At 36.8% G+C, this 27,002-nt stretch overlaps 1 protein-coding gene and 1 long non-coding RNA gene across 3 annotated transcripts in view; one reads left to right on the forward strand and one right to left on the reverse strand.

Moving 5' to 3' along the window:
• The window catches only part of LOC140533404 (uncharacterized), a 116,891-nt gene extending 94,321 nt beyond the window's left edge, over window positions 1-22,570 (forward strand). Inside the window, exon 3 of the long non-coding RNA XR_011976906.1 lies at window positions 22,483-22,570. This is a non-coding gene — a long non-coding RNA (uncharacterized lncRNA). The remainder of the gene's footprint in view (window positions 1-22,482) is intronic.
• The window catches only part of PRKAR2B (protein kinase cAMP-dependent type II regulatory subunit beta), a 147,468-nt gene that overhangs the window by 69,389 nt on the left and 51,077 nt on the right, over window positions 1-27,002 (reverse strand). The window lies entirely within an intron of this gene.

A 27,002-nucleotide genomic window follows, 5' to 3' on the forward strand; every position in this document is an offset into this window, starting at 1 on the left:
TTATAAAAAAGCATTTGACTTAGTATCGCAAAACACCACCTTAAATTTTGTCCTCCAAATTTTGTCTCCTGTGTATATGTCAAAATTAAACAAGTGTCTTTGAATGATAATGACTTCTTGAAAATGGCAGAAGTCATAGTAATGCATTGGGAATGTTAGAATTCAACTCTCATCTCTGCTACTTATTGCCTCTGTGACTTTGAACTTAACCTCTCTGGGCCTCAGTTTTCTCATCTGTAAAATTAAGGAGTGGACTAATGTCTCTTCTAGCTCTAAATCTATGATCTTGTGATTTGACAACAGAAACATTTTTGTTCAATGACCCTTTATAATCAGTAACATCAAGTGAGACATAAAACACAGAGACAGAAAACTCTTTGCTACCATCTCAGAGAAGATCTAGCAGAGTCCAAGTCAAGATCATGTTCCACTATGGAGAGATACTCCAGATGTTTATGTTTGGGTAGTCAGGACATATTGGTGATTGCATCAAACCCCAGTAACCTGAAAAGCCTCCTAAATGAGATTTCTAATCACTCAAAAAAGTTTGACTTAATTATCTTAAAGAAAATCCAAGGGGATGAAAAAATGCCCATTTTCCAGACTGTGATATGTAGTTATATAGTCAATCTCCGGAATTTAACCAATAGTAATTTGGACAAATATTGCAAGTGAGCAAGGAGTTAAAGTCATATTTGACAGGGTTAGTAGGAAAGGCTAGAGTACTTTTAGGAAAATACTATGTTCTTTTAATGACCTCAAGTTTCTTCCTGAAACAAAGGTCCATTTTTTTTTTTAACACAGACATTCTTTTGGGGGTGGTGTATTGTTGACACATTAATTCTTCTGGTAGTCATTTTGCCTTGGGGGCAGCGCTTTTGATGAATGGGAATATTTAGCTTGGAAAGGGTAAGTCTATGACCAGTCCATTGCCTTTGTCACTCTCACATCTTGTCTGTCTCTTCTCCTTACAATCACAGTCTATTAGATGCCAGCGTTTGCTACAAAGGTGCATCCATGAAGTTTTATTGAGTTTAGGTAAATGGAAGACAGTGTTGGTGATGAGAAGATCATACGATGCCCAAGTCTTCAGCCGTAAATGATCTTTGCTGTTGCTGTTTCCAACTCCATTCCTCCCTACGACTTCCTGCCAAGTCTGGTAGTCTGAGCTTACTCTAGCATTAAAGTCACCCAGAATTATAAGCTTGTCCTCTTTTGGCACATTGATGTCTCTAGGTCTGCAGGTGTTTTTAAAATTTGTCTTTGACTTCATCAGGGTTTGTCATGGTGGGAGCACAGGCCCTGATGATGGTGGTGTGGCATTTTCCTGAGAGTGGCAATCGCAATGTCATGAGCCTGTCATTCACTCCTTTTGGCAGGCATACCAGCTTGCTGATTAGATTAGTTTTGATTGCAAAACCCACACCAGCTTCACAGCGCTCCCCTTCACTGTGCCCACTCCAGAAAAAGGTGTATCCAGCCTCAGCTTCAGTAATTGGCCTTCATTTGCCAACCTTGCTTCACTCAGGGCTGCTATTTGGATGCGATACTTCTTGAGTTCTCTTGCGATAAGAGTAGTTCTTCTTTCAGGTCTACTGGATTTTGTGTTGTCTATTAGTGTGCGCATGTTCCATGTGCTGATGGTGAGTGGAATCACCTTTGCAGATGTTTTCAAACTTTTTTTGTGTTTTGACTGCATAGTGGGATTCCCTGTCTGCCGCAGTAATCAGGCCAGGGTTGAATAAGCAGACAATGTTTAGGGCACCTTTTAGCCCCCCTTTCTCACACCAGGAAGTGAGCAGTGCAATCCTTAAAAGGCTGCTCAGACACCCAGCGGGCTGCCAAGTTCCACTGCTGCTTTCAGTAAGAAATGACCCTATGGCCTGGGCTGCCTGTGTGCAGGGTTGTGACTACAGTTCCCAGTATATCTGCACTTGCTGCTTCATCACTTGCCTGTCACCACAGGACTTTGAGGCATAATAGTGAAATGGTATAGGTGATGTCTTTTGATTCTTGCATAAATTGGATTTAAGTGAGGCAGAGTTGCACTAAGCCATCAGCCTCACTCTCTTCTCCAGAGTCATAGTCCAGTGGCAGGACAGAGTCAAGACGGCTGGCGATGGCTCAAGATGCAGTGGATGACCCTGGCATCTTCGGTGTCTAACCAAGCTTTAAGCACTCCACATCACCTGCTTCATCTGCCTTCATGGCCGTTGGAACAAATTTTTCTCACCTGCCCATTCCACCAGATGAAATCTTCACATGCTTGGGGTAGACACCCCTCTAACTCACCAATGGGTTTGAGAACCCTTGGCTACCCTCAACCTGATTTGGCCCGTTTGCTGAAATGGTTTACCAAGGTGTGGCTGCTATGCATGCTGCAGCTTCTTGGAACCACAGGTGGTGTATAGCTCCAAGTCATGGAATACTATGATATCCAACGAACTTAAACTAAATATTGCCCAAAGGGCAAATCAAAGTCATAGAGTAGGCACAAGCAGCTTGCAGCACATTGCAGTGAAGGAATTATAAAGAAATAGTGTAAAGAAGGTCACCAAAAAACATTGTGAGGAAAAAAAGACCGGGGATTCTCATACAAAGAGAACTAGAGGTTACCAACAGACAGTCTGCATGCTTCACAATGTCACGAGAAATGGAAGAAGGCTCCTAGAACACAGATTGAACCTTTCATGAAATACTACATCAGGCAATATGTTTAAGTGCCACAATGAACAAGTAGGATGTCATCTGAAGGAATATTCACATCAGTGACAAACAACCACCTTTGTAGAGCAGAAATAGAAGCTGCCTCACTGGGGATCCAATTAGAACTGGTCAGTTGGACAACACAGTTCCTCCTCCCTTTCCTTCCTTCCTTCCTTCCTTCCTTCCTTTCTTCCTTCCTTCCTTCCTTCCTTCCTTCCTTCCTTCCTTCCTTCCTTCCTTCCTTCCTTCCTTCCTTCCGCTTCTCTTAGAGCTTGATCAAATATAAAATATGGCCTGGGTTTACAGAATAAAATTTTATAGACAAGTAAGCACCAAGAGTCACACAGTTTCCATTAGTCCAATAGTTCTTAATTTTAAAAAATCTATAGAACATTTTCATGAACAAAAGTCATTTAGACTATGTACCCACTTGTTTCTACTTGCCACTAAAAGAAAAAATAACCCCTAAATCTAACCAATATTTTAAGAATAGTATTATATTTATTAATAAAAATCAGTTACCTTAGTGGTATCTAAATAATACTCACATCAGGATCACATTTTGAGGATCACTGTCTTGATCTGTACAAGGCTAAGATTTAATGTACAAAAAGATTGGTTCCCAATCTGTGAGCTGTAGATACCTAGTGCAATATACTGATACAATAATTATCTCATTTAAAGCCTATGGAAACATTACAATGGCCCCTAAAGTCCTAGTTCCTTCCTCTTCAGCTTTAGAGAGTTTTAGATAGAAATACAGTCATGGTTGCTTCACACTCTCAACTGGATAATGTTTAGGCAGAAATTGGGCTCTCTGCCTAACCTTACGTTTATATCCATCTCTAGTTAGCACCTAGCTTCTTTCTGGTAGAGGCAAAATTTACTTTGCTGGAACTGTTTGGGTAATGAAATAGCAATTACACTATAATTTCTATTAGTGAAGTTGAAGAAAGAATTGATCTTTTCTTGGGACTTGCCTTAGTCTGGACCCACTCTGAGATGGCTATAAAGTTGATAATTCTCATCATATCTTTTTTGTTTTCCACGGCTGCATCTTCTGCACCTAAGAGGTGTACTGGGATCCATGCTTCCTCCAACGTCTTCACTTTCAGACCCTCAAAATCTCTCCCTACTTCAGAGGTAGTAACTTCCTTTTATACAAATTCCTTAGGGTGATCAAGTCGCTTGTACAATAGCTCTGACTTGATCCATAAAGCTGTACAGGCCCTGTTCGCACTTAACTCTGATTGACTAATTTAATGATAAGTGCTCTTACCTACCAAAGATAGTATGTTTTAAGTGAATGGAATAATCAATGGAGTCTCACCATTAAACTAGGAAACCACAGAATTATTCCAAAAGGTCTTGAATAGTGCATTCACCAATCATCCTCATTCTGGTCTTAATCTAGTTCCAACAAAACATGCAATGTAATTAAGAGGTTTTGTGTTGATTTTTAAATGATCAACATTTACTTGTGCACAATAGGAAAAGATGCTTTAAAACCAATTTTCACATGAACATTTGACTGATTTCCAATTATGTTTATTCTAAGTACCCAGGACTGCCTGAAAGAATTATGAAGCTGGTATCTTTTACCATAACCTATGCTTTTAAAAGTGTATTTTCTCCACTTTTTGCTCTGAAATCTAAATATCTAAATGCACTATATGTGAAATCAGATCTTACTAGACATTAGGCCTCTTGACAGCTACATAACTGTACCAGCCATGCCATTAAGTGACTCAGCAAAATAAATAAAGATATCTTCTATAAACTGTAGTTTTGTACATACAATTTTTTTCAAATGCATGTTAATGCTTTTGTGATGAACAAAATGCAAGGTCATTTAAAAGCTTTATCAAATTCACAGTGACTTTCCTTAAACATGCATTTGCCTCCATAAAAAGGTAGCAGTAGTACAATTGCTTTTGTGTGGGGTCCATGAAATCTTTTGACATTAAAAAAAGTCTCAACAAATTTAAATAAATATTTAACTAAAATATCAAGCTTTAGCAAAGCTTTATTTCATAGTTACCTTCAGAAGTATGCCTCTGCTAAAAAAATCTTTAGGGCTTTCCTATTGCCTACTAAATAACATTCCAAAGCCTTAGCCTGACATTGAGGATTTATATACTAGAACCCTACCCTTTCTAGCTATATTACCTATCTATTACTGAATTACTGACATGCTTTACACTCCAGATAAACTGGATGCACCCTTTTCTCTGAACATGGTGTACTTCTTTCTACCTGAAGTGAAATATCACTTGTGTTGTTTTCATGTTTGGAATTTCTTTGTTCTGCTTCTTTGTCCATTAAATTCCTCCCCATCTCTTAGCCTAAGGCCACTGCCTCCATTAAACCCGTTCTGACTTCTGTTCCCCCAGGTCAGCAAGGTATTCTCACTATCATTTCCCACCCCCCCCTCCAACACAGAGTACTTCTTTAATGCACTTTTCATGTATTATTTTGTATTTCACTTATTTGCATATGTCATATCCTTTACTAGATATGACATTAAGGTAAGGAATGTGCCATATCTACACAAACACCTAAGCTGGTGCTCTGCATACTGTAGGTATATAAAGAAATGTTTGCTGAATTGAACATACTTATTGAATGGACATTACCGCCTAATTCTTGGTAGTATGGTTTGTAATATATTGTGGGTAACTATAATTCACCAAAAAGGCGAAAAAATTTACAAAGAGGATGGAAACATTGGTTGAATACTAGACATAAACTATTTGTACTCATTATAGATTTACAATAGAAGTTCACAAGTAAGGAATGCTGCCAGATATCATTTGAGTTGTCTCCTCCCCCCCTCCATTGTCCAAACTTGCAATTTCATCTGTATTGGAACTCTTATTGAATATAGCACCTCTAACAATGCAGACTGGCACCTTGCCTATATGAAAGTTGCCTAAGGCACTCAGAGGTTCAATGCCTAGCTGATATTTGCCAAAGGCAAGTCTTTCTGACCCCAAAGAAGCCCTCTATTCCCTATGCCACACTGGCTTTCAAGTGGAATCATTTTAGCAACAACAGAGAATATTTCTCTAATTCCTTTATTGTTCGTATAACTTTCACTTGTGAAAGCAAACTTCTCATGAAATCCTGTCCATGCTTATTTCCAAAGAAAAGTACACCTCCAGTGTCCTCTCTTATGGAGACAGCAACTATTTTCCACATGGCAGGCTGTTTACTTCATTCAGTTTGGTCCACTGCCTCCACATATGATCCAATTAGGAAGAGAGACAGAAAGAGCATGAGTATGTGTCTTCACATAAGATCTTTATATTGAGAGAGCAGTTTCTTCCAAGGGTTTCCCCATAATTCTTATCAATTTCCATAGCATTCATAGGAGATTATAGGTAGCTGTCCAAAAATTCTAACCCAATTTTATAAATGAATAAATTAAGAAAATAAAATCTGACCACAGAGTCAAGACTCTAGCATCCATTTTGGTTCTCCTCTGGCAGACCTATATCTCCCAAATAATGTACAAACATTGAGGGAAGACCTAACAATTAGAGTAAATAAGGATTTTACTTCAGTTCAGGCTCCCTCTCTGAATAGACTGACACTCTTATCAGGGTGCCCTACGTACTTTTTTTTCACTTAAACTGAAACACTGTTCAGGGTTTATTGTAAGGACAAGTAGTCTGGACATCTAATCTCAAATTCTCACCGGCATCTAAGTGTCCAAGTCTACTCTTCTTTATCCAATTTCATAGTCAGAAAGGCTCTTTTAGATAAAGGACTATGGCAAGGCCCTCTATCCTTTCCTCTGATCGTCACCATCCTTAATGTATATCATAACCAAAAATGAGAAGCTAATTAGCATCCCATGAAATGAAAAGGGGTGATGTGTATCATTTTGATTCATTTTTGAAATATCATCTTTTGGGTGGACTACAAAGGGGAATAACAGAGGCTACTTCAGTATCTGGTATAGCTTTTATTTATGAGTACAACTTTCTTCCTTCCTGTAATGCCCTGATTACAGAACTCCTACTGAGAAAGCAATCCCTATGCAGAATCTATGCAGAATCTGATGCAGATCAGACCCTGAGGCCCTGAGGTGTTAGGTGAGCTAGGCAGGAGCACAGAGGTGATATGTGGTAAGTCTTTCTGATTGAGGCCAGGCTCTCTATTCTCTATGCCACACTAATTTTTTCTTGTAAACACAGTCAAATACACTTTATAAATCACCCCATTTGGACCCTACACAGTGATAGCTCAGTCATAGATCTATAGGTGGAAATATACAACTTTTTTTTTTTTTTACTATTATCTTAATATCAGTTACTGGTTCTGTTTTTAAAAAAATGGAAAAAAACTAAAACTTTACAATTCTGAGTAATTTGATCAAGTAGATTCTTACTCTAATCTGAGTTTACAAAATGTTTAGGGAACTTTAAAGATGTTCCCCTTAATACTGATGAATATAATGTGTTTCTAATAACCATCACATGTGTATTATCCATTCTCAGTACTTGGCTTTAACTTTAGAATTTTTTATAAAGTTTTAAAGTATGCCAAAATTAAGACTTTAGAAAACATTTAACAGGTTTCTGAAATGAATTAATATTTCTGAAATTGAGATCTTCCATGAGAAAGAATCCTGACGATGTTAGGTGTGTGATATATAGGAATGGGGTGAAAGACACTATATAACACCACTGTACATACATTATGAGTAGCCTGTGGGATCCAGAGAATGGGGGGATACACCAAAAACAGCCTCCACTCTCTCATAGAGGTGCCTTTGTCCCCTGTAGTTCCCAGATGTTTTCTCATATCTGAAAGAACATAACAAGAAAATGTGTAACATGCAAGATCCAAGAGAGGACTGGTGCATGTATTTGGGGATTCTCTTCCTAAATACTTGCCAAATACTCTGATCTTTAGCTGACCACTGCATAAAGCCAAATACAAATTTTCCTCTAAGAGAAGGTTAAAAACTTAAAGAATGCCAGTTTTTAAAAGTAGAGAAATACAAAGAAAAGTACCCTAAAGAATAATTCAGAGTACAAAAATTCAAAGTCCTACATGTTTTAGGAAATTAGCATTATCAAAATTCTTCAATGATTTTTCTTCTCAATTTATTAAAGTGAAGGCAATTAGTAGCTCAATTTTTGTTTTCAAGTGTGGCCCTATGAAGTGGTATTTTCTTTTAGATGCTTCTGTTTTCAGGTGGAGATTTTTAAGAAGCATATGAAAAGTAATAAAGGTTCTGGGAAGCTAGGACTAAAAAGGAATGCAGACCAGTAAATTAAAGCACTTATTGAGAAACAACTCTGATTTTAGGATAAAAATACTAAACATTGTTTTACTATGAGAAACCAAGGGTTAGGAGGTAAAATTATTTAATTTTTCAGGCAAATTTGATCCATAGTTGAATTTTTGTTTACAACTATTGGTGACTTTCCAACCCAGTGAAGTGATAGGATGAAAAGAGAACTGATAAGATCACCTACATTAGTACAATCAAAATTTTCCCTTATTAAGCATTGTCTCTACTCAAAGTATGAATATATTTCAAAGGATGAATTCTCAGAAGACTTTCACAAACAGAATTAATGTGGCATCACCATTCTCTTTTCCTTGACTCACTATTCCTGTGGTTCTTGCTATCTATGGTTTACATATGAAATCTTAAGAGATATAGGCATTATATGAATTTCTCCATCTTCCATATTTAATTCATGATTACAAAAGATATGGACCTTATACCACAATCATAATGAAAAGAAATAGCAATTTCTAAAGCTATGATTCCTTAAATTATTCTGTTCAGAGTTTGGGTATGTAATAGAAACTCCTTTGGAATATGAATAAATTTGGCTGCTGTTCTTTTGATATTTATTCTTAAGAAGTGACCCAGGGGCAGCTAGATGGTACAGGAAATAGAGCAGCGGCCCTGGAGTCAGGAGGACCTGAATTCAAATGTGGTCTCAGACACTTGACATTTACTAGCCTTGTGACCTTAGCCTTGCCTTCTCCCCTCAAAAAAAAAAGTTACCTAATATTAATTCAATTCCTTCCTCACCTCCAGATCTCATAGCTACGTATTTTTGCTATCAAAATAAATCCACAGTTTTGCTCTTTTTCCTTCTCTTACTTGAAAAATCTGACAAGACATTAGAATGGCCTCGAATTCTAATCTTTTTGTCTCTCATTTTCCCTTTTAGAGTTGTTCTTTTAGATTATGAATCATGGTATTAAGATTCTAGTAAGGATCACTGTTATTTAAGTCACTTCTAATTGAAACCTGATACTCTTCTTGTCCCTAATTGCACACCCTTCCAAATTACTCTATATTTATTTTGTATTATGTTTTTAATTATCTGTGTCTATGTTGTCACCTTGTTTTTGTTTTTGCACCCCAGATCCTAACATAGTGCCCAAAATATAATAGGTGATGAGTAAGGTAAGTACCTGTTGAATGAATGGAGTGACAGGTAGAACCTACTGTACTCTGTACTAGAGAAAACCCATAACATATCTGACTACCATTCTTCACCAAAGGCAGATGGCACTCATAAGATAAAATGAAATATGATCTTTCATAGTCCAAGAAAACAATTATGCTAAATATTTTCATGTGTTAATATAAATTATTATCCCATATATTACTTTAGTTTCTGTCCTATGGTAAGTGGAACTTCAGTTCAGTATGAGATAACACACATTAGGGTAGATCCATCAGACTACTTTTCCCAAATCTGAAAAGGTTACCACACACTCGTCTGAGCTTTTCATTATACAGAGGTGTAAGGTGAATTCTGAAACATTTTACACAAAAAGATGAATAAGCTATGCTGAGCTTCCACACAATCAATAATCATTATATAGACTCAAAACAAAGACTATATTAACATGGCAAAAAAACCCTCTGATGATCATTTATTTCATGCATTTTAAAATAAGGCATCAATAACTGTTTTTATCAATAACACATTGGGTTGACTTTTTTTAATAGGGAAAAAGAAAAACCCGAACAAGGTAGTTTATCTATCATCCTGTTTTCATTATTTCCCTTGATATTCTGGATTTTCTTTTGTTTCTTCAAATGAATTTTACTATTATTTTATCTATTTCTATAAAGTATCTCTTAGATAGTTTTACTAGTGTAACATTAAAACTATAAATTAAGTTTATACCGTTCTTATTTTAATTATATTAACTTATCCTTACATTCATATAATGTATTGTGTAACATCTACCTTCTGGCTTGTAAATAAATTAGGAATAATCTAATTCCTGTTTCAAGTGCCTGCCTTCTTTTGTATGATAATCATGCTCTAGTTATCTGAACAAACAGCATTACACTAAAAGTACTAATAAAAGTACTTTTTTTTTTGCTTGTGCAAATAACTGTAACACAAGATGGAGTTGGATAGAGTCTAAAAAGCATGTGATAACTAAGGTACTTATTTTAAAACAACATAGTAATAAAGAGCACTTGATATAGCCTAAAGTAACTGAATAATTAAATGAATGTAATTTCATTTCACAAATTCAAAAGCAGCACCAGAGTGTTTATATAGGACAAGCACTGAGAAAAAGCCCCTGTATTTGAAAAGGTAGTCACTCCAAAAATGATCTAACAGTATTTATGCGTTGAGACAGAAACATGGATTGGAGAGGATTTTTATTATAAGGTTGTTTCCCTAGGAGTCTCTATTAGAATTTGTAATCCAAAATTTTCATAAATATTTATCTAAATGCTGTAGTAAATTCAGAGGAAAATGTGCCTCTCAATGGTATATGTGTGTGTGTGTGTGTGTGTGTGTGTGTGTGTGTGTGTATGTATGTGTGTGTGTGTGTGTGTGTGTGTGTGTGCGTGAGATGCTAGAGCAAGATTTGAACACAGGTTCTCTGACTCTTGAATACCATGCACTGTTTCCAGTGTTGGTTAAGCAGCTTTTAAACTATTATTTATTTGATCTCCCTGGGCTTATTTCTTCAGCTGTAAAAGGTGGGGGCTGGACTAGATGGCTTTGGAGGTTGCTTTTGGCTAGTTATATTACCCTGAATTCACCTGCTCCACTACCATCCTTCTCGTACAGTGCCTTCTCTCAGGTAACTAAACTGTTAGGTTACTTATAGAAATGACATTTTTCATTCTAATGCCAGAAACTCTCTGTGATCCAGCAAAAAAATCAGCTTACTAACCATTCCTTTGGAGAAATTACCTATTTACCTATTTTAATGGTCTTCTCTGCCTGGCTAATAGACATCTAGAGATCACTAAAAATTTAGTTGCTATCTCAAATTAAATAATAATTTATGGAATCAAGAAAAAATTATGTTTTTTTTTTCCTCCAGAAAGACATTAAACCATACTGGAATCTGCCCAAATCCCATGCATCTCATTTTTAGATATATAGTTACTGATTCTACCTATATATTCAGAGCATTCATTTTGCTAACATTTCTGGTTATTCTATCAATACCTTTAAAAATATGCTATTATTCAAGCTTCCTAGCTTAAAAATAGCATGCTCATTTTGTTTAAACCTAGAAATTAAAATTACATTTAGATCAGATGAATGCTAAAAAGCATTAAAATATAAATTATTTTGCATCAAAGCACATAAATTTGAATGATGAATTAATTAAAACCATGAAGAATATCATTAACATTATAAAAACACATTTTGATGCTTTATCTTTAGAACAATGTATCTAGAAGAATAATATAAATCCTGGGGATCATTTTCAAAGATAATTTCTCTATTTTTTACTGTTTGGAATTTGAAAAGAATCACAAAAAATATGGAATTTAAGAAGATTAAAACAATGGAAAGAAAAGGCTACGTGTAGTTGATTGTAGCCAAGTCACATCTGTTTTTGAAGGGGATTCTACTGAAGTATTGTGATTTAGGCATAAGAACCTGTATTAAGTTGGCTTCAGAAGGCCTTAAAAGTGTATTTTTTTCTTTTTTTCTTATAAACATAGCAATGACAACAACAAGAACTTAGACATTTTAATGTGACAAGAACAACAAAAAGAGAGTTGCGTATGAAACCATGAACTCTGATTCTGAGGCTGTTTTTCAAACAAATGTGTATATTGAACTTCACCAAGTAGGAATAAAATTGTCCTGTGTCTCCTCAATTTTTTTCTTCTCTTTACTTTTTAATTTTAAATTTCTATCACAATCCACCAACTCACACTCAAAAAGAAAAGCTTCCCCATTCCAGCGTATTCCTGTCTGCTAATTTTCTATCTAGTGCGTAAATTGTCAAAGATTTTCCTAATTTTCATTAATTCTCAACTCCTAATTTACAAAACAATGAAATGAAAGTTAAAATTACAACATCCAGCTTAACTTTGTGACATCTAATTGTATAAACTAGATTTTGCACTGCTTAGACTGAAGAGAAAGATAAATTACAAGTTACCAAACCACTGTTTTTAGAAATGAGTACAAAGTGATGTATGCAGAACAATAAACTTTAGTTCAAATATTCAGTCACTCCTGTAGTCAACTGGAGAAATGCCTTCTTTAAAAAAACAAAATAAAATTTAAGAGAGCATTCAGGATCAAAGTCAATTTTAAATCCCTTAGTGACCCTTATCTCACAATGGTACAATGTACAGTACACATGCTGAGGACTACAGGTGAACCACACAAACACTAGACTCTACGCTAATTCCCTATACTCCAGGAACCCTTAAAAATAAGGTAATCAATTTTCAGATTTATAACTGTATCAAACTACCAAAGGATAAAAAAAAATAATAAAATCTATTTGGAGAAACAAAAGGTTTAGAATCTCAAGAAAAATAATGAAAAAGGTAAAAATGAAGGAGGAATAATTCTTTCAGACTTCAAATTATATTATGAAGCAGTACTCATCAAAAACCATTTGGTGTTGATTAAAAAAATAGAAAAACAGATGAACAGGGTAAATTAGATAAGGAAAAACAGAAACAATTCAAACACTCAGCAGATAAGAAACCCAAGAGCATAAATTACTCAAGAAAGAGCTCCCTTTTTGTTTCACACTTGTTGTGAAAATTGAAAAGCACTTTAGTGAAGTAAGGATTAAAACAACACCTTAAAACATCTATTACAGTAATCTCCAAATGGATAAATAACTTGAATTTAAATATTATACCATAAAAAAACCCAGAACAGTCAGGTCAGCCAATTTTCATAGTTATGATTAAGGGAGAGTTCTTCATTAACCAAGGGATAGAAGTACCTACAAAAGATACCATTCTAATAACTCAGAATGGAACAGCTTTTGACCTAACAAAATCAATATGAGAATGAGAGGGGAAGCTGTTAACTAGGAAAAAATTGGCATCAAATAATCATCTCTGATAAGGAGGCTGATAAACAAGATGGAAAAGGAATTAATGCAACTATACAAGACTAATGAATAAGTGGTTAAAGGACATGAACTAATAATAATTCTTCTGAGAATTAAAAGCTATTAAGTATTACATGATACACTGCTCCAAATCACAAATAATAAGGGGCATGCAAATCAAAACAACTTTGAAGTTTCACCAGCAAATTGGCAAAGGTGACAAAAGAAGGGAATAGCTAATACTGGATGGGCTAAGGTAAAATAGACACACTAATACATTGTTGGTGGAGTTGGGAATTGGCCCATTTTGAAAAACATTTGGAATTATACTAAGAAAGTGAAGGACTAAAATGTTCATAACATTTGACTCAAAGATCCTGCTAGTAAGTGTATATACCAAAGAAACATAAACAGTGGACAGAAAGGGCCAAAATATTCATAGCAATATTTTATTTTTTGGTAGCAAAGATTCAGAAACCTAGTAGCTGCCCATCAATGGGAGAGTGACTAAATAAATTCTAGTGCATAAATACAAAGGAATACTATTGCACGACAGACAGTTATGAATACGGAGAATTCAGAGAAGTATGGGAAGATGTAGACGAATTTAGCACAATGAAGTAAACAGAAAAATATCATGCACAAGAACGACAACAATGGAAATGAAAAGAACGAGACCCTTAGAATAATGCTTGGCACATAATAAGCGTTTGATAAGTGCTTTGGAATTCATTGATAATAACCCAGCTTGTTCCCGAAGAAGCAGTGAAAAGATGTAAAGATGTACCTCCTTCCCTTTGTAGTTGGAGGGGCTGGGGGGATATTGGTGTAGGACATTTCACATGTTAATGTGTTGGTTAATTTCGATGCATTGGCTTTCCCTTTGCCCCCTTTTTGCTTTTTCATTACAAGAGATATATTGCTGGAGAGAGGAGAAAGAGGGATATGTTTGGAAATGGAAGTTTTGTGTGTGTGTGTGTGCGTGTGTGTGTGGTGTGTGTGTGTGTATGTGTGTGTGTGTGTGTGTGTGACAGAGACAGAGTCACAGAGACAAAGATAGACCAGAGAGAAACATTAACTTAAAAAAATTAAAAGATAATTAATGAACAAAACTGCAGCTCAAATTAGATTTTGTTCAGTTTCTGACTAGCTGTCTAGCACAACATGTAGGTTTATTTTGAATGAGTATATCTATCAATTCTAGAGTATGAATTGCTTTGTTATTTTACTACCAAAAACAGGTATATGCTGTAATAAATGCAATTCTATTAAGTTCTTAAAACACCAACAAATATTTCAAGAAATGTTTAAGCTCCTGCATGAAATATATGCAAATAACTACAATATAAGAAAAAGTGTGAACAGTACAAAGGAGATATTCAGACAAAGTACTACTAGAAATTTGGGATCATTTTAGCTCAGCATTATAGAGGGGATGACCCTTTGGAACTTTAAGAATGAAGTGGAATATCAGTTGAAAGATGGAGACAATTGATTCTGGGTATAGGGCAGGTAACATGAAGACAGGAAGAGAGATAAGGCCTCTTCCTGGCTTCAAGATAAGCACGACCCTAAACACTGATTCAGTTTGGCTGGAACGTGAAGAGGGACAAGCCCAGTTCAAAGCTGAAAAGGTACGTTGAAGCCAGACTGAAGCCAGACTTAGGGTCAGACTTCGAGCTTATTGAGGAAGCAATCGAAAGCTACTGAAGCTTTATAAGTGGAGGACTGACATGATCAGAGAGGTATAGCAGGAATATTACTTAGCAAGCAGTATAAAGCTATATTGTTGGGTAAGCAACGGGTTTATAGATAATTTTCTTTTGTAAAATATGACAGGCACTTACGAACCATAAAATCCAATGACAACAAATAACTGAAGATTAGAAGCATATATTGCAAAGATTAAAAAGGATAAAAAATAAACCTCTTTTGTCACAGTTACTGAATCAGGAACTAAAGGAAATGACTTGATAATTTGGATTTAGGAAAAGATTTCTTACAACCTTCCCTACCCCCAAGGCTAATCCTTCAAAAAAAAAGATACACTTTTATTGTTAAATTTGTATTTTTACATTGCCTACGATTTCCCAGGAACTGTTTCCCCTCCTACCTCTCACCTGTCTTATTAGAAAAATATATATAATACCTAATTAGAAAGGAAGGAAATATGCATTTCTTAAGCGCCTACTATGTGCCAGACACTGCCTCTACCTACACAGTTTACTCTAGAAAGCAGTGTTTGAGTGGAATCTTGAAGAAAAGTAAGCTTTCCGAAAGATTGGAGGGGAAGATGGAATACATTCTAGGAATGAGGGTTAGCTTGTACAAAGGTTGGTGGGAGGAAGGGTGCCACATATGAGAAGGAAGGTCAGTTTGGTTAGACCACAGTGCAGGTAAAGTGCTGTAGGTATAAGTTGCGATTGGGTTGTGAAGGCCTTTAAATGCCACAGTAGTTTACATGTCAGCTTAGAAGAAAAAGGAAGCCATTGGAATTTACTGAGTAGAAGTCATCTCCAGTTGGTCTTACTCTCCCAAATTACACTGCATACATAAAAGCCAGCATGGAGAGGGTTGACCTCAGAGTTAGTAACTGTTGTTGTTCAACTCTTTGTGACCCTGTGGACCATAACATGCCAATACTGTACATGGTGTTTTCTTGGCAAAGACATTGGAGTAGTCTGCCATTTCCTTCTCCGCTGGATTAAGGCAAACAGAAGCTAAGTGACTTGCCTAGGGTTACACAAATAATAGGTTTCTGAGGCCGAATTTGAACTCAGATCTTCCTGATTCTTGGCTTACCACTCTATCTACTGAACCACCTAGCTGTCCTTAGTAATACTTCAGTTTAAATCCGTCCTCTGAAATGCATTAGTTTTATGACCTTGGGCAAAGGATCTCACCTCTCAGTGCTCTAGGAAGCTCTAGGGCTTTAAATTACAAAAAAAAGGTTCTGCCTTGTGTTGGCAGAGGGAATGTTTTATCTGTAAGTTCCTTTTTCCAATGAAACCACAGGTGTAGGCCCTTTTCCTTACGTATGTACCGATAGATAATGAAGCTCTTTGAGAGCAGATATAAAGATATCCCCCAGAGCACATGGTCAGAAATTTTTCACTTTAGGAAAACTGGTTGGCAGATGTATAGAGGGAAAAATTGGAGAAATGAAGCTGGAGGACCAATTAGGAGATCAGTTCAGGTGAGGGATGAATTGTATAGTGGTTTTATGAGTATAAAGAAAAGTTTTGAAAGGAAAACTGAAGTCAGATTATGAAAGGCTTTCAGGGTCACAAAGAGTTTTTCCTAAAACAAAGACCAAATGGGCAATAGGAAACTATTAAAAATAAGGACAAGAATTTTACAAATGAAAAGTCAGAGAGGCTGTGATCTATAAAGACAAATATGCTTATGAAATCATGAATCCATCAAAAACTATAAAACACTAAAAATTCACTTAAAGAAAAAATAATACAGGGACATGCTAACTTGAGGCCATCACTAGGTTAGTAACATCTTCCAGTTATCAATAGTAATAGAGTTGGTGAGAAATAAAAATATTGTTGTTGTTCCAACCTGCACAAACTGATCTGTAGAGGGAAAGGATTAAATTTAGGTAAGGCTGGGCATACCTGATTCAATCTAACTGTTTCCTTTCACAGTAACCTGAAAAATTTTCAAACTCATTTGTGTCTATCAATATTGCTTACACATAGTAATTAATCTAGTAATCATCTTGGAGAACCTCAGGCTCTCTGACTACTTTAAGAAATCAATCAAAGGAATTCAGTGGCATTCATGAACATTTCATTAGCAACTGTAAGAAATGCACAAATAAAACTAATAAAATGTTAAATCAATCACGATTGTTAGGAATGAATTCATTTTAACTGGATTAACATTAGTGGTGTTACATAGTCTGTTGAGCATAGACCTCCATTTTATCTTCAGGGAGGCAGTTGTGAATGACACAAAAATAGGGTTATACTTTAATCAATCAAAATGGAATAGAATTAATGGACAGGACGAAAACAGGGAAATAGTAAAGGAAGTTTTGGGTGCCTTTAGGATTTGGCACACTGGACCATTCAGCCAATGCTAGCTGGGGAAGTTGACAGGTAGAAATATGAATCTGGAGAAATAAATAGCTGAAGAGAATACATTTAGAAATTATTTCTAATCCATCACTTTACAGATGAAACCAAGGTCCACATTTTAATGGAGGTTTTACTCTAGGTAACCAAAGGCAGTAAGTGCTAGATCCTGTATTCAAACCCAGGTCTTCTGACTTCCAATTCATTTTGTGTTCTCCAGTATGCCACGAGTAACTCCTTAGTCTGTGTGATTTGTGTTTTTCTTTTTCCGTAAAGGTTGCCCATAAAGGATCTACCCAATGCCTTCCTCTGGTCATGTTAATACTTCGCTATTTCTAAAAGCAAGAAGGAGAAATTAAACTTCACCTTTTTCGGTGATGGTCAAATACAGCATTACCACCCCCAACAAAAACTTGGGGGATTTAAGAAAGATGGGGGGACAGTACAGAAAGGAAGGTCGAGGGATTAGAGGAGAGAACTGAGACCAGTATAGACCAGACTGCGTAAAGATCTGAAGAGAGTGGAAAAACAAGGGAAATGATAAGCAGAAGACAACTCAGTAGAGAGGAGAGGGGAACATGTTCCTATCAGCTAAACTGACTTTTCTACTAGTTCTTAGCCCAGATGAATAGCTTTCATGTCAAGGTCAATGATGGTTGCCCCAGACTTTTGAAAACTTTCCAGTCAGTGAGCAACTGAAGTTATCTCTACGTACACAGTCTATACAGAGAACCACTGAACTCCACATTTATTTGGATGACTGTGCCAAGGATACTCTTGGAGAACAATAAACAGAAAATCACAAAAGTTGAACACTACTTTTTTCCTTTTTTCTTTTCTTTTGTTTCCTTTCTTTTTTTTCAATGTTCCAGACCTGTGATTACATCAGTATAGGGAATTTCCTTCACTGATCTAGATCAATATCTGTAACTTGCACTCTCCGTAGGATGTCTAGGATGACCATAGTTAGAGAACTGGTCTATGTCAGAGGCAGATCTTGCCCCGAGATCTTCCTGACTCTAAGGCCACCTGCCCCTCCATCCATTATGTTGAGCTGTGGTACCACACTACCTTGGTATTGACTTGTTTTTATAATAATGCTGAGTTTACCTGAATATTGCTCTTAAAAAAAAAAGACCGTCTTTCTCTTTTGAGTTTACACCTGTTAAGTCTTTTTCATTTCCTTATAGTGACCATTAGATTGTGAACTCCTTGAGGGAAGGGATTGTCTTTTGTTTCTCTTTGTAGCCATTAGCACATATAGCAAGGACTTAAAAAATGCATACTGACTGACAAAACCCCCCAAATTCTGTAGTTTCAGCAAATGTAGAATTCTCTTCTGTCAATACAGTTGGCGACCCCTCTGAAATGCAGTAAACTATCTTCTTGAGCTATAAAGACCAGAAAAATTTATCACTTGGTGACCAGTCTTTTGAACCTAACTATAGCAGTCAGTCCTCAGGTAACAATCTGTACTAATCAGCCTTCCTTTTTTGAACTCCCCTCTTTCTAACCCATTTTCTAACATAGCTGTCAAAGTAATGTTCCAATGGCACAGATCTGACCAAGTCATTCCCTGGCTCACATATCTTTGGTAGCTCCCTAGTGTCTCTGATAAATTTTCCAGCCTGGCTTTTAATGGCCTCCTAAACCTGGCTCCAATATGTCTTCTTCTGCTTATTTCACATTACTGCACTTCAAGCATATTCTACATTTCAACCACACTATATTACTAGGTATGCCCAAATGCTGCATTCCGTTTCTCCACCCTGAACATTAGCACAAATGGTTTCTGATTCTTAGAATGAACTCCCTCCTCATCTTTACTTCTCAGAATGCTCCTCTGCATTTAAGGCACAACCTGAGAGCCATCTCCTCTTATAATACCTCTCCTGGTGTCCGTATTTGATAATATGCTGTCAAATTACCTTGCATTTACTTAAGTATGTACATATTATATCTCTCCCCATCCCCCAGTTGACTATAATGTTCCTTAAGAGTAGAGACTACTGTAGTTTGTTTTTATATCCCCAAGGTTTAGCAGAATACCTTAATGAATGAATCTGAAAATTTGGAATTTGGAGGTACTTTCTATCAAAAAGCAGAGTGCCAGCTAGCTATGTCCTCTCATTTTGGGACTGTTTATGTCCTGGCAAAGATGCTATATAGGGGATACATCCAACTCTTGAGTGCCTTCCTTCTTGCATGGATGATCTCAGTAGTCTTCCTACCATGTGACTAGCCCATTGCCTTCAGTTACACATTTCTCTGAAGACATCCCTTACGCGGCTTCTCTCATGCAATTCTTGATGGGTGAGGTGTTCAGCCTACTAATGTCTGCCTTGATGCCTCTCCATTGCCTTTTGGATGACTTTCAACTCATAGTCATACCGTACCAGGAAGAATATGGTTAAAAAGGAAAGGTCTTTGTTTTGAGAAAAAGTTTTGTTATTAAGTGTACTATGTATTTTCCCAAAGGTATCTCTCTTCCAATCTGACTCTGGGTTCAGCTCATTTTCCATAGTATCTATCCAAATGTTTGCTGACTTGAATGACCAAGCCCATCCATACTCTAGGGATTTGGGAATATATAGCCTTTGAAAAAGCCCTTGAGAACCTAGGGTTGCCTCCAAACTGTAAGGAAGGACTTTAATGAAAGACTAAGAGAGATGGGTTAAAAACCAATCACTCGGGTTCACATATATTATTTATTATGCATCATGGATGCATAATAATGTGAGAATCATCACAGCATGGTTGTTTGTCAGGAAATGTGGAGTACAAATATTTAATCTCTGAATTTTGCTAGGCAGGGTCAGAGGTTGTTAAAAATAAGAGGTGAGAACCTAACTCATCTGTAAGAAGGGATATTATGTATCTTGTTTTGCTTCCACAAATGTTCTTGAAAAATAGTCAAACTCCTAGGCAGAGGGGAGCTTGTGATAAGATAAACATACATGTAGCAAGGATGATGGTGGAGCACAATTTGGCTTCAGGGGGAAACTAAAAGGGTGGGGGCATGACAAATAGGTCAGACCCTAATGTTCATGCCCCGCTCACAAGTGTCCTTACTACCATGAGTAAGGAGGGAAAACAGGAAAATAAAGTGAGGAATTTGAAGAATTTGAACTAACCCTAACTCTATCTGGAAGGACAGAACTGTGTAACCTCCCTTCTGCTTCTGTATCAGTATGGGTGTTCCTAGTGGGCACCACACCCAAAGAACCGTAATAGTGTCTTCCTCTACCCATTCTCTCTCTGAATCCTTTAAGTGAGAATGGGTCTATCACATGGGTCTTCCAGAGGGTACACTGGGAAGGGAAGCAATAGGCAGTGGCAGCTCATCCCAGGATAATGCCCTGACCTTGCCTGGAAAGTCCTGGGATCCCCAGTGTTTCTCACATCATCTAATAGCTAACTGGGAGATTTTTTTTTTCTGGAACACTTGCCTTGTAAAGCAGAAAATAACACTTTGAAGTAAATTGAAATTAAAAGAAGAAATGGTTCTAAGTTAGAAGCCTCAGAGATTCTGCCAAATCCTGTAGTTTAACCTCAATAATTTCCCCAGCATCTGTAATTCCTTTCCATTCCCTCATCAGCTCCTGTCTGGATTTGGCTATCTCTGCCTCCAGTTTTTCTTCTCTCTAATACATCTTTCACACTACTGCTAAAGTAATCTTCTTAATGCATAAATTTAATTACATTACTTCCTTGCTTTAAAAAAAAGTCTTCAGTGGCTTCACATTGCTGATCAAATAAAATGCAAACTTCTTAAACCAGCATTCCAAGGCCTTCACAAACATGGCTCTGATCTACTCGGCAAGCCTTCTTTCACACTCTTCCCCCTTCACTTGCTCTTTCTTGCAAACTGAAGGACTTACATTTTCTGATCTTATCCTTCCTTTTCCCACATGGCTGCGCATGCTATCTTCTGTGCCAAGAAGGAAGTCCCTCACTATGCCCACACGTCCTCATTATTTAAAAAAAAATTTCTCTGCAACATGTGACACTGTTGGCCACTGCCTCCTTGCAGATTCTTCCTTCTCTCCTTCCCTCCTTCTCTCCCATTTTTCCTCCCTCCCTCCCTTCCTTCCTTCCTTCCTTTCTCTCTCTCTCTATCTCTTTCTCTCTGTCTCTCTCTCCCTTTCTTTCTCTCTGTCTCTCTCTCTCTGTCTCTGTGTCTCTGTCTCTGTCTCTTTCTCTCTTGCATTTTCATATCCCTGCTCTCACTTGGTTCCCTTCCAGTCCTGCTGATACTCCTTATCTCCTCTGCAAGATCATCATCTATGTTAAGTCTTGTCAATTTTACTTCTCTAGTATCTCTCAGATAGATGTCCTTCTCTCCATTTACACCACAAAACTCTGGCTCAGACCCTCAATATTACTTTTAATCTGAACTATTACAATAGCCTCTTACAATGTCTGCTTTCCTCAAACCTCTCCTCTCATCTATCCAAATTAATAATATTCCTTAAGCACAGCTCTGACTCTGATATACTTATTGCAACATGGTCATGCCACCTATGATCAGGAAACTCATTGGTTCCCTATTGTCTTTAGGATAAAATAAAAACACTGCTTGTTATTAAAAGCCCTTCCAGGATGATTGCAGTCTATCTTTTTTAGGCTAATTATACATTATCCCTACTCAAACATTCTGTGTTCTTGCCAAACTGCTCTACTTGTTCCCTGTACACCATATTCCACCTTGACTCCATTTTTGGGGGGTACAGAATGCTCCCATGCCTGGAATGTTCTCTTTCCTTTACAGTTCCAACTCTTGAAACCTCCTAGCTCCCTCCAAGACTCAGCTAAAGTATCACCTTATACACAAGGTCTATCTTGATCTCCCCAGTTGTTAGGTGTACCCCAGTCCTTCTGTATTTATTTTGCATATAATGTGCATTCATTTATCTGTAAATAGGTATACTCCTCCAACAGAATAGAAACTTCTTGAAAGTGAAGTTAACTCGATTTTTATATCTGTATTCCCAGTCCTAGCATAATTCCCGGCTAGTAGTATGTGCTAAGTAAATGCCTGTGCATTGAAGAGATTGCAAGGGTGATATGATTATGTTTGTAGGTAACAAAGAAAGGTCAGTAGATAATGAGAGATTAGAAATAAGAAAGGATTGTTCAAGGGGGAAGTTTCCAGAAGGTAAAGGAAGGGAGGGAGTAAGAACAAGGGTATAAAGAGAGATTGATGTTAGGAAAAATAATAGAGTAGAAAGCGTACTGGCTTGGGACTCATTAGACCTGGGTTCAAATTTCATCTGTGATGCTGTCTGTCTGACCTTGAGCATGCCCCTTAACCTTCATGTGACTCTGTTTCCTTATCTTTAAGGTGAAGGGTTTAAACTCCATGACCTCCGAGGTCCGTTCCAGACTAAGATTCTATGAGAAAGGCTACCTATTCATCTTAACTCACAGCAAAACAGAATAGGAGATGACATACAGATGTTTTGAGGCAATGAACTGGAGAAGAAATAACCCAGAAGAATAGACTGTGATCACTTCTTGGAGGTGAGATCATCTTAAAGAGAGGTAGGAAGGGATGGAATAAAGCAGAAGAACAGTTTTGGAATACTGGCTGGGGGTGGTGGTGGAATATGAGAGAGAAGCAATCAGAAAGAAAAAATGATTGCCATGTGGTGGTGAGGGCCTAGTTGAAGATAGATGAAATAAATTTATAGTAGATCTAGTCAGGCTTCTTCTAGAGGTATTCAATGATTCATGAAGAAAATAAGAAGAAGCAGGTGCCATGATATGCAACTGGATATGCAAAATCACTGTGTTAGTTCATAAATGTGTAAATGTTACATAAGAGTTTCATATGGTTGATAAGTAGAGCCTAGAAGTGAGATTAGTTGGATTATATTGGGGAAACTGTGCAATGTTTTTAATGTTCCCAAATGGCTAATTACCAAAAAAGCCCATCTCTCATATCTATTTACTATTTATCCACCCACATATATGAATAATTAAATTTTATTTTAAAATTATTATGAACTTTACAAACAACAAGAAATAGCAAAACATCTTTATACAGAGAACAAAAAAAATAGGGCTGCATACGATACCATACATCTCCATTATGTGTAGCTTGGTTTTTGACAAAGTATGATATAGCCTGTTTACCTGTGTCACTTTCTGAACTTCTCTCTTGTACATTTAAAAAAAGTGTTTCACTGACTGCTTTCTTTCTTTTCTTCTTACATCATTACTTTACTCCCCTTCTAAAACACCCATTCATTCTCCTCCCACAGATAATAAAATCCTTTTAGTCTCATTGTCTTAAATTTTTATTGTATCGATTTTTTAAAAGAGTGAAATAATATCCCTTTGTCATGGTAAATACATAACAGGTGTAAAGAAAAAAATAAACTGGAACAATTAATACTAATAAAAGAAAGCATAATTGAAAGAGTTTAATTAACCAACAAGTATTTATTAAGTACCTACCATATGGCAGGACCTGTATCTCAGAAATATAGAAAGACAAAGTAAAATGCCCAAATCTAGAAAATATCCAGTATATTTATAGCTGGGATTCACTAGTCTTAAATGGAGAGGGAATACTCCTGGGCTTGTTGTGTATGAATATGTTTTAGTTGCAGGAAACATAAAAAAACTCAATAAACTAAAGAATCTTTAAAATATATACCCAGAATATTTTGGCAGGATAAGATATTTTTTTCCAGAGAATCTTTTAATAAGCAAAATCAATCCCTCCTCTCTGCCAAAAAAGATGCCTTTGATTACCAAAAGGATTGTTCACATTATATTAAAGTTGATTACAAAATTGTTCATTGTCAATCATGTGATGAACTTTGATGTTATCAGAAGTCTCCTGATATGGCCAAAGCAATGCTTGACCAGTCATATGCCCACCAGCTTTGAATGGTGGGAAAGAGAACTATCTGCATGTCTGAAGACCTGTATAATGGTTAAGTGATAAACTTTTCCTAATTTGCACTATAAATGGATGAAGCAAAAGAGGTAAAGATAGCCACATGATTACATATGTTCTTGAAAATGATATTAGAGAAGATATCACTTTGAAAAACCTATTGGTGGCAATGCAATATAATGAGAAAATTTCAATATAGTCAGTAGATTTTAAATGAAAATAATATATTGCAGGAGACCTGTATTTGAAAGATCTGGCACTGATTGATCTCAAATGATGTCAGGATAAAATGCAGCTTTAACAGTACTAGCCCTTTGTGCAGTCTGGAAATAATGCGTGCTTCACAGACTGTCACTTATACTGACAGACATGTGAAGGAGTGTAGACAGAGTTCTTCAGGTAGTTACAGGAATAATCAATCACTGGAACCATCAATTCTACTCCTGGAATCAGCCTAGTTTCAAATAGCTGAGCTTTTAATTTATCTTGCCTGGACCACTCCCCTCCCCACTTTCTAGCTCCTTTTTACATTATCTTCCCCCATTAGAATGTAAGATCCTTGAAGGCAGAGGCTGTCATGTTTGCTTGTATTTGTATCCTTAGAATTTGGTACAGTGCCTAACACACAATAAACACTTAATAAGTGCTTTATCATTCATAAGAAAGTCCATTAAAAGGTAGGCTGTTTGCAAAATTGCATGATAGCATGTGGGTGAAGTACAACACACTGGCTTTTTTATGCAAAAATACTTCAAAAAGTGTTTGAAGGATTAAATGAAGGTCAATTTTTCTTAGTGATAAAATATGAAGTAAATTCATCTTATAACAAAAAATTTCCTAATGAAACATAGGTTGGGAGAATTATTTTTTTTTAAAAAGAGAGGGTTTTAAATTAATAAAAAATCTTGAAATTCATACTCTGATGTAGCAAGATAAATAACTGCATTTATGAAAAAAAGTTAGAACTGTGGATAACAAATTTACAAAACAATATTCTTGATAGATTTCCTCTTTAAAAAAAAACCTCCTTTGCAAATGAAAGGAAAGAAAGTCAAGATCTGCTTATTAATCAATCACTTGACCAGTAATTGTGGCACAGTGGTAGGCCACTATTTTTTTTTCTTTTGATGAACAACACTAGTGTCCCAGGGCAGGATGTGTGTTAATTAGATGGCCAAATGAACTCACATTTAATGTTAGCATCCATCAATTCCCATAGTGCTCATGTCTCAAGCCTGAGATAAATAGATGTGGTCTGCAGGGAGTATGAATGCTGAGACTAGCTTGATTACCCAATCATGAATGAAACAGAGAGTCAGGGCATGGGCTTTGGCAGATGTCCTGATGCTCACAATATTTCCAAGGAAGGACAGAATCTGTATGGCAATCCATGGTCAATAGCAAAATGTGTGGAGTGATCTGAAGCACCGCTGGGACAATGTGGGGAGTGAATTAGGATCTGCTTGAACTACCAAGGTATGTAGAAATGATGTGGGGTCAGCCAGGAAGTCCTGAGAACCACCAGGAGTTAATGGCAATGAGCTAGAAGTATAGAATGTGAGGTATTCATGGACATGAAACCTGTGGAACTGGTTTCATGAATAACAGAGCCTTTTTCTGAGAGACCATCACTGCACAGTAAAGGAGCATGGGACTTAAGAGTCTGTGAATCAGAGTTCAAATCCCCATTCTACTACATCCTTTAAGTCACCTTACCTCTCCTCATTTATGCCTTTTGTTGTTCACTCACATACAATCCTTTGTGACTCCATTTGGGATTACTGGCAAAGATGCCATTCCCTTCATTTGACAGATTTGAGGAAACTGAGGCAAACAGGGTTAAGTGACTTGCCCAGAGTCACACAGCTAGTAAGTCTCTGAGGCCAGATTTGAACTTACAAAGATGTGTCTGCCTGACTCCAGGCCCAGCACTCTATCTACTGTGCCACCTACCTGCTTCAACTATGACTAGAATAGACTAAAAGATCTAATCAGGATCATCAGCAGGATAAAGTTTAATACTACACAACATAGGAAGTTTCTTATGGTTTAATCATGGTACTCTACAACTAAGGAACTAAAGAATGTTTGCCCTTTTTCAAAGATTCCTCCTGCCAATCAATTCTTCTCAGTTAAGACCCAGATTTGCAATTCTATTTTCATAACCACAAAACTGGCCAGAGCCAACCCTTTGGAATATTATGGATTCTACTTTCCTAGTTTTCAATATGGCCTAGGGAAGTTTGGACCTAAGAAGGAGCTTCCCTTCTTCTCCTCTCCTAATGGTTCGATTATGCTGGAATACAACCTCTACCTGGTGCAGTACTGGTGAAACACTCTATCTGGTGGCCAACCCTGTTGAAAACCTATCCTGCCTCTCCATAAATTCCTGGGGAATATGATTCTTCTCTGATACATAACCATGGAAGGGTGTTCATCGCTATTTGACAATCTTCTCTACTCTTATTGACTCATTTCCCTTCCCACAATAATTGCTTCTAACTACCTCCTTCCCACTCAAAGCAGATAACAGTCTCCTATTTCATCGAGAAGGTAGAATACTCTCTTAAAAAAACAAAACCTCCCCTTGACCTTGTGCCCTCCCCCTTTCATTTCCCATCTCTTCCTTTTCTTTCGTTGTTCAACTCTAAAGAAAAAGTGACTCTATCTCCTCACCACTATCTCCTTAACCTACTGCACTTTGGCCTGCATCCCCACCACTCTATGCTCACCACTGACCTCCTAATTGCCAAATTCAATGGCCTTTTTCATAGCCATCATCCATCTCTCTACAGCAACTTTTGCTATTGACTAGTTCTTTGACTTTGGAGACACCATATTTTCAAGATTCTCCTTCCTCTTTAGCAGTTATTCTCTCCTTCCTAATCTTCTTCCTGAACCTTGAAGGTAGGCATTCTACAAAGTTCCATACTCATTCACTTCTTTCTTTATGT

The sequence above is a fragment of the Notamacropus eugenii genome, chromosome 3 (genome assembly GCF_028372415.1).
Source record: "Notamacropus eugenii isolate mMacEug1 chromosome 3, mMacEug1.pri_v2, whole genome shotgun sequence".
In the NCBI taxonomy this organism is placed as follows: Eukaryota; Metazoa; Chordata; class Mammalia; order Diprotodontia; family Macropodidae; genus Notamacropus; species Notamacropus eugenii.